We start from the raw sequence: 15,761 nt of genomic DNA on the forward strand, positions 1-15,761 counted from the left end.
TACATAATTTGCACAATTCCATCTAAATGCTTTTATTAAGTAACTAACATATATCTGCACCACCTATATTTGCTTTTCACATATTTCTCTCCAGCCAGGCTGTTAAGCACTTGAGAATAGGAGCCTCTATTTTCTTTAAATTTTTTATTGTTATGTTAATCACCATACATTACCTCATTAGTTTTTAATGTAGTGTTCCATGATTCATTGTTTGTGCATAACACCCAGTAGGAGCCTCTATTTTCCTTACTTTTTTCTACAGAAATAATAACAAGGACTAATCACGTGAAATATAGTGTGTGTGTGTGTGTATATATATATATATATATATATATATATACACACATACCTTAAAACATAAATATATATATGTAAAATTTACCTCTTCAAGTCTGGCACAAAGTTTAATTTTAATTTGTTTTTTTGCTTAGAAGAATCACTCTGTGGATTAAAACTGATTGTCATTTACAAGTATTCTTTTCCACATTCATTTCACTCTGCTGTGACCCAGAAAAATGTTAAAGAAAAACTTTAGCCTAGATAATTTAAGACTACAATTGACGGAATGTTTTAACGTTGGGATAAAATGCATACTTTATATTTTTCAAACTCAGTTATATTGCTTTGCTAAAAGTAAATAGTACCTCCAGGACACCATCTGGTAAAAATCTCTCTGTGGATTAACCCAGAAAAGGAAGTGAATGAATTTTTATATATTGCATAGTTGTGGTTGCAAAACTGCAGTAAAAATATGTTTTCAATGCACTGGTGTAAGTGAGACTTTAGCTACCTCATCTGATTTGATCCAAAAGCCTTGGAATATTTAAGGCCATATCTCATCAACAGGGGAAAGGAGGGGTGTTTTCTTTTCTAGCATTCCTAGGACTTGGAAGGAAAAAAAATTTCAGGAAATTGAAGTCCGTGAGCTAGAAAACATAAATTGGATCTTTTAGAAATCATTCATTAAAAAATAACATGCATTTCCTTAATAATAGGATATGTCCGAAAAGTCTGAGGCTGTCTACAACAATGAGACCCAACAATGTTATTGTATGCATCTCTGCCAATGCAAAATGGTCAATTTAGTTTTTACCTTTTTTTTTTTTTTTTTAAATAATGTGTTGTCCAACCCTTGATCTAGTCCAATGACTAGAGCAATGGAACTTCCCCTCACTCCTCTAGGGAATCCATTCCAGAGACTTAATAGATTTCACTGTCAGGAAACATTTCCCAGATTCAGTCTTAAATTTCCGTTACTTAATTTCATCCCATTACTTGACTATAAACCCCTTATTTTACCCTTAAAAATGACTTGGCTTCCATGATGTTTACATCTTTCAAATATTTGTGAAATGTTATCATAACTGGACTTAAAGATGGACAAATATATATTTTGTTAATTTAATATTTTCCTTCAAGTTAAAATCTAAAGTCTATTATGTATTTATTTTCTAGTTTGAGCGCTACGCAATTTACTTAGTGAGGTATTTACACGTTAAACTGGTATTGGTGTTATGATCTCAGCAGTACCATTTAAGTAACTTTTATCTTTGAGCCATACGACGTGAAGCTTTTGCATATACAGACTAAAATCTCATTGACTGATTTTACTCTCATATTGCATTACAAGATCATATATAATTTGCTACCCACTATCATCTCAAAGTCTCTTGGTATTACTGCTTTCCAAGTACTATATATCCTGCCAATTGAATGGCTGTGTTTCTGATTATTTTTCCCCAGATGTATTAGCTACATTTTTCCAGGTTGAATCACATTTCATTTCCTGCCCATATTTCTAACCACTTTAGGTCCCTTTTATCTGCCCTCACTGGTTTTGTCAACACTATTCAATTTAGTATCATCTGTAAATTTAATTAACATGATGTGTATCCTCTCTTATAAATCATTAATGAAGTTTTTCTACAATGATTTGTTTATTTTTTAAAATTCTAATGCTGCTTCATGTCTATAGTCTTGCTATAGTCTTAAGAATGTACCACTGTTTGCCACTTGATATTTATTTCATTATTTTAGGAGTGGCTGATGGTGGACTAACAACAGAATGATACTCAGGGCCACTGCTTTTTTTTTAATATTAATGCTAAATTACCATTATGATCATTTTTCTGTAGATTAACAATGCTTTTGCAGCCACTTTTCTACCCTTCTTCAGTTGCTACATTTCCTAAATGTGGTCTAACACCGTAGAAGCCTCATTATGATGTTCTCACGTCCATTATGTAAAATTATCAAAGATCTCTTATTCCAAATTCTTTTGTGCAAGGAGTTTAAATTTTAGATACCAATTTATCATGACAATATTCTATTATATTAAATTATAAAAATAATTTACAATATTTCTGTTTTAATTATTTTGGACTTGGTAAGTTGAACCAGTTCATGGTTCATATGAACTGAGCAACACTATTTTGTTCCTCCTTTACATTTATAACTGTGATTTCTTTTTAATTTATTGGCTATTTAAACTTTTTTGTTGTATTAAAAACTATTTTTAATTATATTTTTGAGGAAATATTTCAGGCTTCTAAAGGTGTGTTTTGAATACATAATATTAGAAACAACATGCACATACCCACCAACCAGATTAAAAAAAACTACTACTGGGAACACTAACAGTTACTTGTATACAGCTTTTTTTTTCTCTCTCTTAGGGTAACTGCTTCTGTGAATTTTATGATTTTCATAAAATTGATTCATAAAAATGATTGTTTATACAATCATATGTATCCTTATAGATAAGAGGTATTTTTTTTCAAAACTTGAACACCTCAGGCATTTTAGTTATCAATTTTCATCTTATATTAATTCATTCCTTTTTTTCCCTAAGTATTTCACTCTCCCACATGGATATCTTATGATACATTCTCAAAAATCTTGGAAGAAAGCATATATTTTTTCCCTTCAATTTTTCCTTTACCTAAATCCCTATTGTTAGCTTTACACAAAACTTTCTTTTCTTCTTTTTTTAATCCACCCCCCCTTAACTAACTTATTTTTGTACAGTTCGTGTGTGTATCTGTGTGTGATGCTCTTTTTCATTTAGGGGTGTATCCACATTCTTATATTAATTATTATTGGCCTAATTAGGGCATATAGGTCTGATTTCAGGGAATAAGAGGATCCCTCAACCTGCTTTTCGGCCAAGTCTCATATTTCAATATATTTGTTAAGGGATTAGAAAATTCATGTGGATACCTAAACATAAGAATTATATTTCTTCCCTAACAAATTTAAACTTCTACTCTTTTTTGTTACCAAAATTTTCTTTCCATATTTGTTTCCATCTTTATTTCTATTTCTCATCTCTATATCCATGTAATGACTTTAACATATTTCTATCTTTTAAACCAAAATTTAACTCAATCATCCTTAATTGTATTAGTATGACACAGTAAAAAGCTGATGATCTAGGGTTTTGTCTTATTTGCTAATTATCTTGTTACTGCTTAAAAAATGACATGCTCAATTATTTAGAAAATTATCTGTAAACATTTCGTTTACAAAAGAAAAAAACCGGAAACTAATCATGATTCCAGCTAACTGAAATATAAGTGTAATCTTACAATGGAATACTAGGAACCTAATTAAAATTGGTGATTACCAATTTTACTCCCTGTTAGTGAGAGTCTCTTTGCCCAGTAATACCTGGGTTATAGAATCAACCATCTTAGGAGGCCCACACAGAGTAACAAATACAAGTTTACAAAAACCAAGCTATCACATTTTGGTCTCACAGAGGGGCTGTCCCATAAGAGGGATAATTCTGTGCTACCATTTACTTTCCAGAGCTCCCCATGGGATCAAGCTAAGACTGGACTTCTTTTGAAACCATGTTTTGCCTATCTTCTTCCTCTGCCATCTCCTGCTTTCCTCACTTTCTTTTGCATAAATCACCACGCACAAATCTCTTTCTTAAGCTCTGCTTTCTTGAGGCGCCTCCCTTCTCATCTAAGAGAAGTGATGACAGAAGTGGTCCCAGAAAGTACATCTAAGGGTGAGAATCTAGAGTTGATTCACTTACCACTGGCAGGCTATCAATAAGGACAAAATTAGTAGTCAGTGATTTCTAGTAGCTGTAGTAGTGTAACTGCTAAGACTTTCACCTGGGTGAACGGAGATGGAATACATTTAGAAAATAACTGACTGGCTGGCTTGTACAGTATCTCCAGATATTGTACAATAGCAGATGAGATTTCAGGGACGGAGCCATCAAGACACAGAAGGTAACTGAAGTTAAGGACGTCAGGAAACTATGTGACTATGTTATCAGACAGGACATCTCCAATGAGTATATTGACGGCATCTACAATGAGAAAATAATACGAAATTAGGGGGAAAAGCCCTCAGCCTGGTATAAGCCCTTACTTAACATAGAAATCTAACTTAGAGATTGGTAGATAACCACAGGAAAGCAAGATTGATTGCTGAAAGATAGTTGTGTTATAGGATTATTTTCAGCAGAAGACAGAGGAATGATGGGTTATAAGCAGCAAAAAGGAACCTGAACAATACTGAGCAACCGATGTCCAGAAATGTGGATGTACAATGAGGAAGACAAAGTAGTTTTCATTCAAGAGGGATCTAGGGATAATCAAATTCTTAGGGTAGCTTCATATGTGAAACCAGTGCAAGAATAACTATGAAAAGGCTAAAGACCTAAGGTAATTTTTTCTAATAGGACAAGTTCTACAGGGCACAATGGAAAGGTTGTGGAGGAGTAAAAGCATTGAAAGATCATGAGACCAAGCACAGAGCATTACTTGGATGAAAGTTTAAGATAGAAGAAAGGACTACGACAGGGGCTAGTATTTGGGTTCATGACTAAGGATGACAGAAATATAGAACATGGTGGAATTAAAGAATGTTAGGGAAAATAAAAATGCCTGGTATTACAGAAGGCAATTCAGATATAATGGCCTATTACAACCCTTTGCAGTAGATAAGAAAAGCAAGACTGAGAAGCTAAATAATTTTCTCAAGGGTGTACAGATAGTAAAGGTAGGCGTAATAATTTTTTTTAGTACAATATTTTATTTATTCATTTTCTAATTCATTCATTCAACGAATATTTATGATTGGTCACTATGCACCAGTTACTTTTATTATTTTATTTTATTTTATTTTAATGTTATGTTAATCACCATACATTTTTACTCAGTTCTGCCTAGATCTAAACTCTATACTTTTATCATTAGGCCCAACAGATGCTCATGGTTTCAGGTGCAAATTTAGTAGGAATTGTTTAGGTTGAGTCCTCAGTTAAGTGAGGAGGGCATGACTAGCAGACAAGAGTATCCTCATGGATGGTGTTGGATCCCCCTCCCCCAAAGGAATCCAAGTGCTGATATACTAGAAGAGAGCAGTTCATTTCCTAGACATTTCTGTCTTGGTAAAAATAACAACTGTACATAAAGGGTAGCAGAGCTTTCTTAATGGAGCTGGTTGTCAGGTATACTGGGGGCTTGGAACATTAATCCCAGAGGGAAGTCAAAAGTCATCAGTTCTCAAGAAAGATCTTTAGTCACCTTGTGGCATCAAACTAATTCTGAAGATACAAGAAATATGTGCTTTGACTTTTTAGTTAATTGAAAAACTGAAAAATTAAAATTTCACTTTGTGTGTTATCAAGACTACTTTGTATTCTCTGCTGTTTCATTTGTACATCCATAAGAAGTTGCCAAGGGCTTAGGAAAGCAGATAAAAACCAAATTAATCAGTTGTCCTGCATCTAGCATCTTTGTTTTGGGAAAAAAATGTGAGATTATTGGTAGAAATATTTTCTGTGATCACTTGGTATGTTTTATTTGAAAAATTCCTCTCATATATAAAATCCTTATATTATCGAACATAGATTGTGTACACACACACACAACTTAAAAATGCAACTAGTCACAGTATCATTTAGAACAAATAATTTCTACCTTCTTTAGGAACAAAATAAGAGTTAAGACAAGTACTCGGGCTTCTCTTTATCTGGTCAATGGCAAAAGGGCAAACTCCAGCACACTGTTTCACCATATTAATTTTTAAAGTCCAATTAAAGGTAACATCTACAACCTTTCTTCTGTTGTGTTTGCCAAATATTTTTAAACATTAAACAAAGTGCTGATTGCAAGAGAAGAGGAAAGTTCTTGCTGCTACACTCTGCCAGTGATAAAATCTTTGTCCCTAGGGACTTGGTAAACATTTAGTCACATGAAACAATGTATATTACACAAAAGTTCATTCTATTCCAAGGGCTTTTTAATCCAAATATAGTCGCATATTATTATTAGCTCTGATTTCATTTCCTCCTATAAAAGCATAGGCATCAGATTCTGAAATAAGAATATTAAACAAAAAAACTGAAACACCGGGCGCCTGGCTGGCTCAGGTCATGATCCCAGAGTCCTGGGATCGAGCCCCGCATCGGGCTCCCTGCTCCACAGAGAACCTGCTTCTCCCTCTCCCACTTCCCCTGCTTGTGTTCCCTCTCTTGCTGTCAAATAAATAAATAAAATCTTTAAAAAACAAACAAACAAAAAATTGAAACAGTCTAAACCTGAAGAAAACTGCTTTAATGAAAATTGTTACATATTCTTGGGCGCCTGGGTGGCTCAGTCGTTAAGCGTCTGCCTTCAGCTCAGGTCATGATCCCGGGGTCCTGGGATCGAGCCCCACATCGGGTTCCCTGCTTGGCGGGAAGCCTGCTTCTCCCTCTCCCACTCCCCCTGCTTGTGTTCCTGCTCTCGCTCTCTCTCTCTCTCTCTCTCTGTCAAATAAATAAGTAAATAAATAAATAAATAAATAAATAAATAAATAAATAAATAAAATCTTCAAAAAAAGAAATGTATAAAAAAATTGTTACATATTCTTACCTACTCATCAATTTGTATATCTTCATAACTTAATCTGAGGAACAAGAGCTTTGTATATTTGGTTCAGGTAGGGTAAGGATGTGGATTCTGTCTATACCCAAATGTACTTTCTACTACTCACCTTACCTATAACTAACTGTATCACTTGGGGCTCTTCTAGTTAGAAGTGACAAAAACTATCTTGAATTGGCTTTAGCAAAATGAGGAATTTACTAAAATGATACTGGGGTATCTTACTGAATCCAAGAAAGAATTATATAAAATGAAAGACAAAGACACAGAACTTGTACTGGTTTTTTTTCTCATATCCCATCTATCATCATGGGCCAGCTTAACCCTCTATATAATTGTGGTCTGGCTTTTCCCACATAAAGAAAAACATGGCCGTCTGGAGCTAGGGCGTTGTACATTTCACAGCTTCAACCTTAGTCTTTCAGTCTCAAATCTAAAATTCTTAGGGAAGATTCTCACTGGCCCAACTAATGAGCCATGTGTCTATTCTTGGGCATATTAACTCTGCCTAGGTATGTGGGGACCTATGTCCAGCTTGGGCAAATACCTAAGTATCTCTGAAGTACACATCTGGGACCAAGAGATGTGTTGAACATTAGAATGGAAAGAGAAAGTTCCAGAAAAGATATGCTAGACACACTACACCATAGATGTTCCCAACCCTGAAAAATTAAATTCTCTAAGTTTATATATTAAAATTTACTAATATCACTATGCATTTTTTTTCTATTGAACTAAAAACAGTAACCATATGAAAGATAGAACTGATTTAATTTTGTTTGGTAGTCCTACAGAGCTTACACTTCTGTAGGCAAGGCTATAACTTCGAGGTTTATTTATTTATATCCTACCTTGTTCCAGATAGAATTTAAGACAGCTTGGAAAATAAATACATGATATAATACCAGAACATAAATTAAATGTGAAACAAAAGAGGGAAAAACAGGGTGGAGACAGAATGAAATAATAAATAATGTATTCTATAATGTAGGAATACACATTCACTATAGGTAGTCTACAAAGTTATCTAATAACTTTTCCAATCACTGGCTAAGTTTTCTAATAACTTTGTCAGTTACATAATTCATAATGTACATTAGGTAATAGACTAATTGCTCAGGAAGCATATAATAGACACAGAAATGTATACATGACTAGAGAAAAGCTTCTGCTAAAAAATCCTTACTTAGCCTGAATTATATTCTTGATGTCACTCTTCATTTATTAGGGACAGAGATATAAAAAGTAACAATGCTAGCAAGGGGGAAAAGTGGGAGAATTCCTATTTAGAAGTGCTCTATGATATAAATTTGAGCAGATGCTTGAGCAAATAGATGGTGCCAACTTTGAGAATATCTGAGAGAACATTCAGGCAGAGGAAACAATAAGCATAAAGCCCAGAAAATGGAGCATACATGGCATGTTCAAGGAAAAGCAAGGAGGTCAGTTTGTCCAGAGCAGAATGAGGGAGGGGTAAAGTGGAGGGCATTGAGAGGCAGGACCAGACCACGCAGGGCACTGTATGGCATGGTAAAGACTGGATGCTGTTCTAAGTGTAAATGCAAACCATTAGAGGGTTTTGAGCAGAGAACTGATATGATCTGACTAGTTTTAAAAAGATGACTATAGCTGTCGTATAGAGAACAGACTTTAGGAGGTAAGAATGGAAAGCAGGGAGATAGTTAAGAGGCTATTAGAGAGGTCTAGATATGAGAACAAAGTATCTTGGACTAAGGGGGAGCACGAGAGGTAAAGAAAAGTGGTCACATTTGGGATATATTTTGGAAGTAAACCTGACAAGTTTTGCTGATGGACTGAATGTAGAGTGAGAGAAGACTGGCAGTTTGAGAACAGTCTCCCAAAGTTGATGGAAATAAGCTTGGTTACTAGACACTTCTGCTAAAGTTATTTATCTTGAAAGCAAGAGATAAAAGATGTTAAACTGTAAAACAGGGAAATAAATATTGTGTAACTTGAAAACACCTCACTTTCCTTCATGGCCTCCACTGTTCATATACAACACTAGAACTACTAATCACTGCAGACAATGTTGCGGTTAAAAAATAGTGTTCTGACAGAGTGCCTTGTCATGCCTAGTGTTGCCTCTTCTCAAAAAGACCTTTTGTGCAATGAGATGGCTGAGCCCACAATACCAAATCTTCTAAGGTGATGAAACTAGAGACCTTTTAAGCAGGTCACCTACATTGGATTTGACACACACTGGTATTTCTTAATAACAGGGACAATAAAAAGAGGAGTGAAGCTGTGAAGTGAAGTGGTCTGGAAAGAGTTAAAGAAATTCTCATTTTCCATATTGGTTAATGGTTAGAGGCATTTTGTAGTTTGGAAATGAAGCACTTGGCTTTAAGGGGAGCTAGGAAGAAAGAGGGGGTAAGGAAAGCAAGTCTATTGGGTAGTTTATCTAGAACCATCAACAGTATTATCTGAAATCCGTAGTTTGATTAAGATGGTTTTCGAAGAATTTCATATTGCAGTCAAACAAAAGCTCTGAGAATTTGTTGTCAGAAGATCTGTACTTTAAGAAATGTTGGGAGAAGTTTTTCAGGCTGAAGGAAAACACCAGATCTATACAAGGAAGGAAGAGAAGAGGACTGGAAATAAAAAATGTGTGGGTAAATACAAAACATTTTTCTTTCTCATCTTAATTTCTTTAAACACTGTACAGTTGGCTTATAACATAAATAAAATTTAAATTATGATACCCAAATCACAATGAATGGTGGGGGAAGTGAAATTATAGGTGATGTAGTGTAATATTATATGATGGCAGACTGTGATAACCTAAAAATGAATATTATAAACCTGAATAAACACTAAAAGTAATAATACAGAAGATGTGACTAATAAGCCAGTAGTATATATTAAAAACTATCAATTAATTCAAAAGGAGGCAGGAAAGAAGGCAAAAAGAACAAAGAAGAGACAAATAGAAAACAACAAGGAGCCCATGGGTGGCCTGTTGGTTAAGCATCTGCCTTCAGCTCAGGTCATGATCTCAGGGTTCTGGGATCAAGGCCCAAGGCAGTCTGCTTCTCCCTCTCCCTTTGTCCCTCCCCCACCGCTTCTGCTTTCTCTCTCTCTCTCTTGCTCTCAAATAAATAAATAAAATCTTTAAAAAAATAACAAGATGGTAGGCTTAACCCAAAGCATATTAAAATTTAAATGTAAGTGAACAAAACATTCCCATTAAAGGTAAGAAATTGTCAGACAATAAAAAATAAGAACCAATATTTACAAGGGCACACATTAAATATAAAAATACAGACAGGTTAAAAGTAAAAGAACAAAAAATATACCATGCAAACATTAAGCATAAGAAAGCTAAATTGGCTATACTCAGATCAGACAAAATCAACATCAGAACAAGAATATTACCAGACATGAGGAAAAACATCTCATAATGATAAAAAAAGTCAATTTAGCAAGATAACACAATAATAGTAAATATGTACCCAACTCATAACAAAGCTTCAAAATACATATCCAAATACTGACAGAAATAAAGGAAGATATAAACAAATCCACGATCATAATTAGAAATGTTAATATTCCCTTCTTAGAAGTTGATAAGAAAATTAAACAAAAAAGTAGAGAAGAGAAGAACTAGAACACACGATCCTGAAATTTGTATGGAACTACAAAAGACCCCAAATAGCCAAAGTAATAAAAACTGCAGGTATCACAGTTCCAGAGTTCAACTTATATTACAAAGGTGTAGCAATCAAAACAGTATGGTAATGGTACAAAAATAGACACATATATCAATGGAACAGAATAGAAAACCCAGAAATAAACTCATATGGTCAATTAATCTTCAACAAAGCAGGCAAGAATATGCAATGGGAAAAAGATAGTCTCTTCAACAAATGGTGCTGGGAAAACTGGATAGCATCATGCAAAAGAATGAAACTGGACAACTTTCTTTCACCATACACAAAAATAAACTCTAAATGAATTAAAGACCTAAATGTGAGACCAGAAACCATAAAAATCCTAGATGAGAGCACAGGGAGTAACTTCTCTGACATTGGCCATAGCAACTTTTTTCTAGATATGTCTCTTGAGGCAAGGAAACAAGAGAAAAAATAAACTATGGGGACTACATAAAAATAAAAAGCTTCTTCTGCACAGTGAAGGAAACAATCAACAAAACTAAAAGGCAACCTACAGAATGGGAGAAGATATTTGCAAATGACATATCTGATAAAGTATTAGTATCCAAAATATATAAAGAAGTTATAAAACTCAACACCCAAAAAACAAATAATCTAATTAAAAGTGGCAGAAAACATGAATAGACATTTCTCCAAAGAAGATATCCAGATGGCCAACAGACACATGAAAAGATGCTCAACGTCACTCATCATTAGGAAAACACAATTCAAAACTACAATGATAAAAACCAAAACAAATCAAAACTTTAATGAGTTATCATCTCACACCAGTCAGAATGGCTAAAATAAAAAACACAAGAAATAACAAGTGTTGGTGAGGATGTGGAGAAAAGTGACCCTCCCTCTCTGGTCCTCTCTCCTCTCCCCTGCTCACTTGCTCTATCTCTCTCTAAAAAAAACCCAAACAAACAGCAAAACAACAACAACAACAACAAAAACTAAACTAAACTAAAACCAACTTAAATGTCAGAAATGAAGGATCTGGCTAGATATAGATATATATATATAATATATATACATGTCTGTATATATATTATATATATAAAAAATATAACAGATTGCTATATTTTTTTTAAATGTGGCAGCTTTACAGGTGTTAATATGGCATGATCTGAGATGTCTTGTGAAGTTATAAAAGCAAGGTACATAACAATATATAAATGATACTATTGTAAGTGTAGGTGTGTGCTTTTTAAAGAATCTATGTGTGTGTTATGTATTTTTATATATTCACATATACATAAAGCATCTCTGGAAAAACATACCAGAAACTGGTATGATAGTGCCTGCTTCTGGAGGAGAGACTTATATGGTTTAGATATAAAGGTAGTATTACATTTCAGTGAATATTCTTTTGCCCGTTAGAATATCGTATAAACATTCCCTGTTAAAAAGTATTTTAAGTATAAGAAATAAAGGTAACAAATATCATAACATAAGAAATAGGGATAATAAAACAAAAAGGACTGGAGTTGAAATCCTTGTTACGTTATATAGACAGCTTGGCTTCCTATATCTGCAGCCTCCTTTGAGGCTGCAGGCCCTTGTTTATCTAGATAGGACAGCCAAGAAACAAAGAGATTCTGTGGCCTTTTTCTCTTTACCCTTACAGTTGTGTCTAAAGCAAACATGGCAGGAGTCCTTTGCTATATACCTAAAGGGATTAAAAAGGTACACATGGACAAGCTCACAGGAATCCCCATTTATTGCTAAAGTAGCCCAAACTCAGGCATCTTTTTTTGAGTGTGCAGATTCCATCCAAGCTTCTGTGTATCCTTTGCTCTTTATCTATGATGGAGAAAAAAAGAAATGGTGCAGTAATTGCTTCATGACCACATATATACACAGGGTAGTCACAAAAGCTAGCAGTCAGAAATTGCTATTGTGGTGTTTTCCCTGTATCAAGAACCCAGGGAAAGACAATTTTCAGGAAGTAAAATAAAAATATTTACCTTCCCTTGTATAAAATATTGAATTCTCCAGATTTTAAAAATAAAGTTACCTTCTATGTTCAGAACTACAGGAATGGTATGACTATTTATAGCTCTCCAAATACCCAAATTCTATTTTATCTTCTAGAATAATTTTCCCTCTCTGATTTTATTATGTTCTGTAACATTTTTGGGGTGTGGTTTAAATTTCTTTTCTATTTTAGTAAATAGAAATTGAAATTCTGTCACTCTTGGGTCAGCATATTTTATAAAAGGCTATAAAAACTGACCTCCTATTTAGATAAATATTTTTATAAAGCACCTAACTTGTCTTATTAAAATCACTCACAAAATAAGTAATTCTTATTTGATTCATTTGTTCTAACAGTACCATTAATATAGAAAAAGTGATATGCTAATGATATACTATATGGTGACTAACATAACATAATAAAATTTAAAAAAAAGAAAAAGTGATGTGACTGAAGTTAGGATTGGGAATTCATCTTATGAATTCTTAAGTATTTCATGAGGTACTCCATTTAAATGTCCATTGACTTCCTTTACCCATGAGTAAACTATTACATTCTTTTCAGGCAAAACAGTAATTAGTTCCTTTAGGTATGTAAATAAGCATTGCAGTAGTAGAGAGTGAAAGCAGATATGCATCCATGTATCATTTCTTGAAACATGGAGATGGGTTGATATTTAGCTCAAAGTGGGAAAACATCACTTGAATTAGTTTAAACTTTGGGAAAGGATTAGTCCACAGCCATGGAAAACTAAATCCGGCTTCTAAATCAATCAAGAAAATAGTTCAGTTTACTTCCAGACAACAGTAACTAACCAACCCAAAAAGTGACTACCTTTCTTCTCTATCTTCAGTGTCAAAGCTAAAGAGAAAATTTTTGTATAAAACCAGACTGATCATAAATTATATATAATTTATGTTGTCTTTTGCTTGTTTATCAGTTATTTATTTTGCCCAAGTATATAAGAAATGCGGCTATGGGTGAATGAGGCAAGAGCTAAAAATGCCTAATGTCAATGGTAACAAAATTCTATCTCATTGAGTTATAGTTAAAATAATTAACTCAAATATTCCTCATATGACATGAAAATGTCAGTGGGGAAACATAAATGATTAAGCTCAAATATATTCCTTCAGCTGAAAATTTTATACCTTCCTCTCTCTAGAGCGTTCTCAAAGAGAATAATAGTATGAGTTGCAAAGGTGGAATGTTTAGTAAGAACCCAGGAGAAAAGTAAGAATTGTCAATACTGTAGGTAGAAAGACTTTCTTTAGAGACTACTTTCTACAAATACAAAAAACAAACAAACAAAAAAACTCTGCTGCTTTAATAAAGGACATCGATCCAGTCACATTATAAAACATGTACAACAATACTTTATGTATTGTATCTGCTCACAGATACATAAACATGTAGTGGAAATATAAAAACATGTTTAAGAATGAAAACACTGGATTTGTACAACACTATAGAAGGAGGGAGGAAGAGAATGAGATAGGAAGGAACACAGTGGGAAGAGTAATTGTATTTATAATGCTTAACTGAAGGAGAAAGAGCAGCAGCAGGAAATCAGGCATAGTGCTAATATTTCACAAAGCTGGGATTAAGTCCATAGGTGTTCATTATATTTTCTTCTACGCTCATCTGTATATTTAAAATATTTCACAATAAAATAAAATACCATTTATAATAGCCAACAAAAACACATATGCTATAAATACAGCAAAAATATACCAAAGATTTATGAAAAAAATTTTAAGACTTTATTAAAAGACAGTAAGAAAGATATAAATAAGTGGAGAGATAATAATACATGTTTATGGATAGAAAGATTCTGTATTTTAAAGAGAGCAGTTCTCCCCAAATTAATCTATAAATTTAAAAATTTTAATAGACTTTTCCTTGAATTTGACAAGTGATCATAAAATACACATGGAAAAGCAAACAGCAAAGAATGGCCATTATACCTATGAAGAAGAACAAGCTGGGGGAATTGTTCTACTGAAAGTCTTCCCCAATAGTAACACTTATTAAAGCCAAGATAAAGATACAGTGACAGTAGCACAGGGATCAACAAAAAAAGAGAGAACACAGAAACAGACCTATCTATTATGAAAACTTCATTTACAACACAGCTGGCAGTAATGATCAATGAGGAAAGGTTAGACTAATCAGTCCCATAGTGGGACAGTTGGGTTTCAATATGGAAAAAGATGAAACTGCTTCCCACTCTATAGTGAATCACGTCCAGGTGGATTACAGTCCTAAGTATGAGAGACAAACTATATAAGCTTTAGAAGACGGTATGAAATAAAATTTTTATAATATTATAGCAGGGAAGGATTTCTTCAACAAAAGACCAAAGCACTATTAAAAAAAAAAAAAGATTGATAATTGAATCGCATTAAAATTACGAACATTTGTAAAACAAAGCATGGTAAAAAAAAAAAAAAGAACTCTTAAAGATAAGCCACAACCTTAGAAAATATGTTTGCAATATATACACATCCAATAAAGGATTCATATCCAGAATATTTAAAAAACTCCCCAAATCAATACAAAATGACAAACATATAGAATAGTTGGCAAAAGAGAAGAGCTCTTCAGAGAAAACACAAATGGCTCATAAACATGACAATCTTATTATTATGAGATAACTGCAAATTAAAACCAAAAGATACCATTTCAGATCAATAAGACCCATAAAATATTGACAATATTTAAAAAAATCCAAACAAATCTAAGTTTTGCCAAAATGTGAAACAAGAGTAATTCATGATACTGTTCGTGAAAGCAAAAACCAGTAAAGGCACTTTGGAAAATAAGTCTGGTGTTTCTAATAAAGCTGAACATGCACATATCTGCTGACCCAGTAATTCCACTCCCAGGTGAACACAGCCTAGAAAATACAGCCTAGATGTGTGTGTACATCAGATACACATAGAAAAATTTTCTTAGTAGCACTGTTCTGATGGCATACACCATAAAAGAGCCTCATTTCCACCAAAAGTGAAATGGATATTCCACAGCAGTGAAAATAAAAAGGAAACTGTAGTTTACATTTATCATGACTGATATTTACAAACATAATTGTATACTAAAGAAGCAAGCATAGAATACACATATGATGGTTCCATGCAGGTCAAGTTTAAAGCCAAGCAAAACAGAAGACTGTATGATTTAGGAATCCACACATAGCTGGAAAACTTA

Source organism: Zalophus californianus, chromosome 17 (genome assembly GCF_009762305.2).
Source record: "Zalophus californianus isolate mZalCal1 chromosome 17, mZalCal1.pri.v2, whole genome shotgun sequence".
NCBI classification, from domain to species: domain Eukaryota; kingdom Metazoa; phylum Chordata; class Mammalia; order Carnivora; family Otariidae; genus Zalophus; species Zalophus californianus.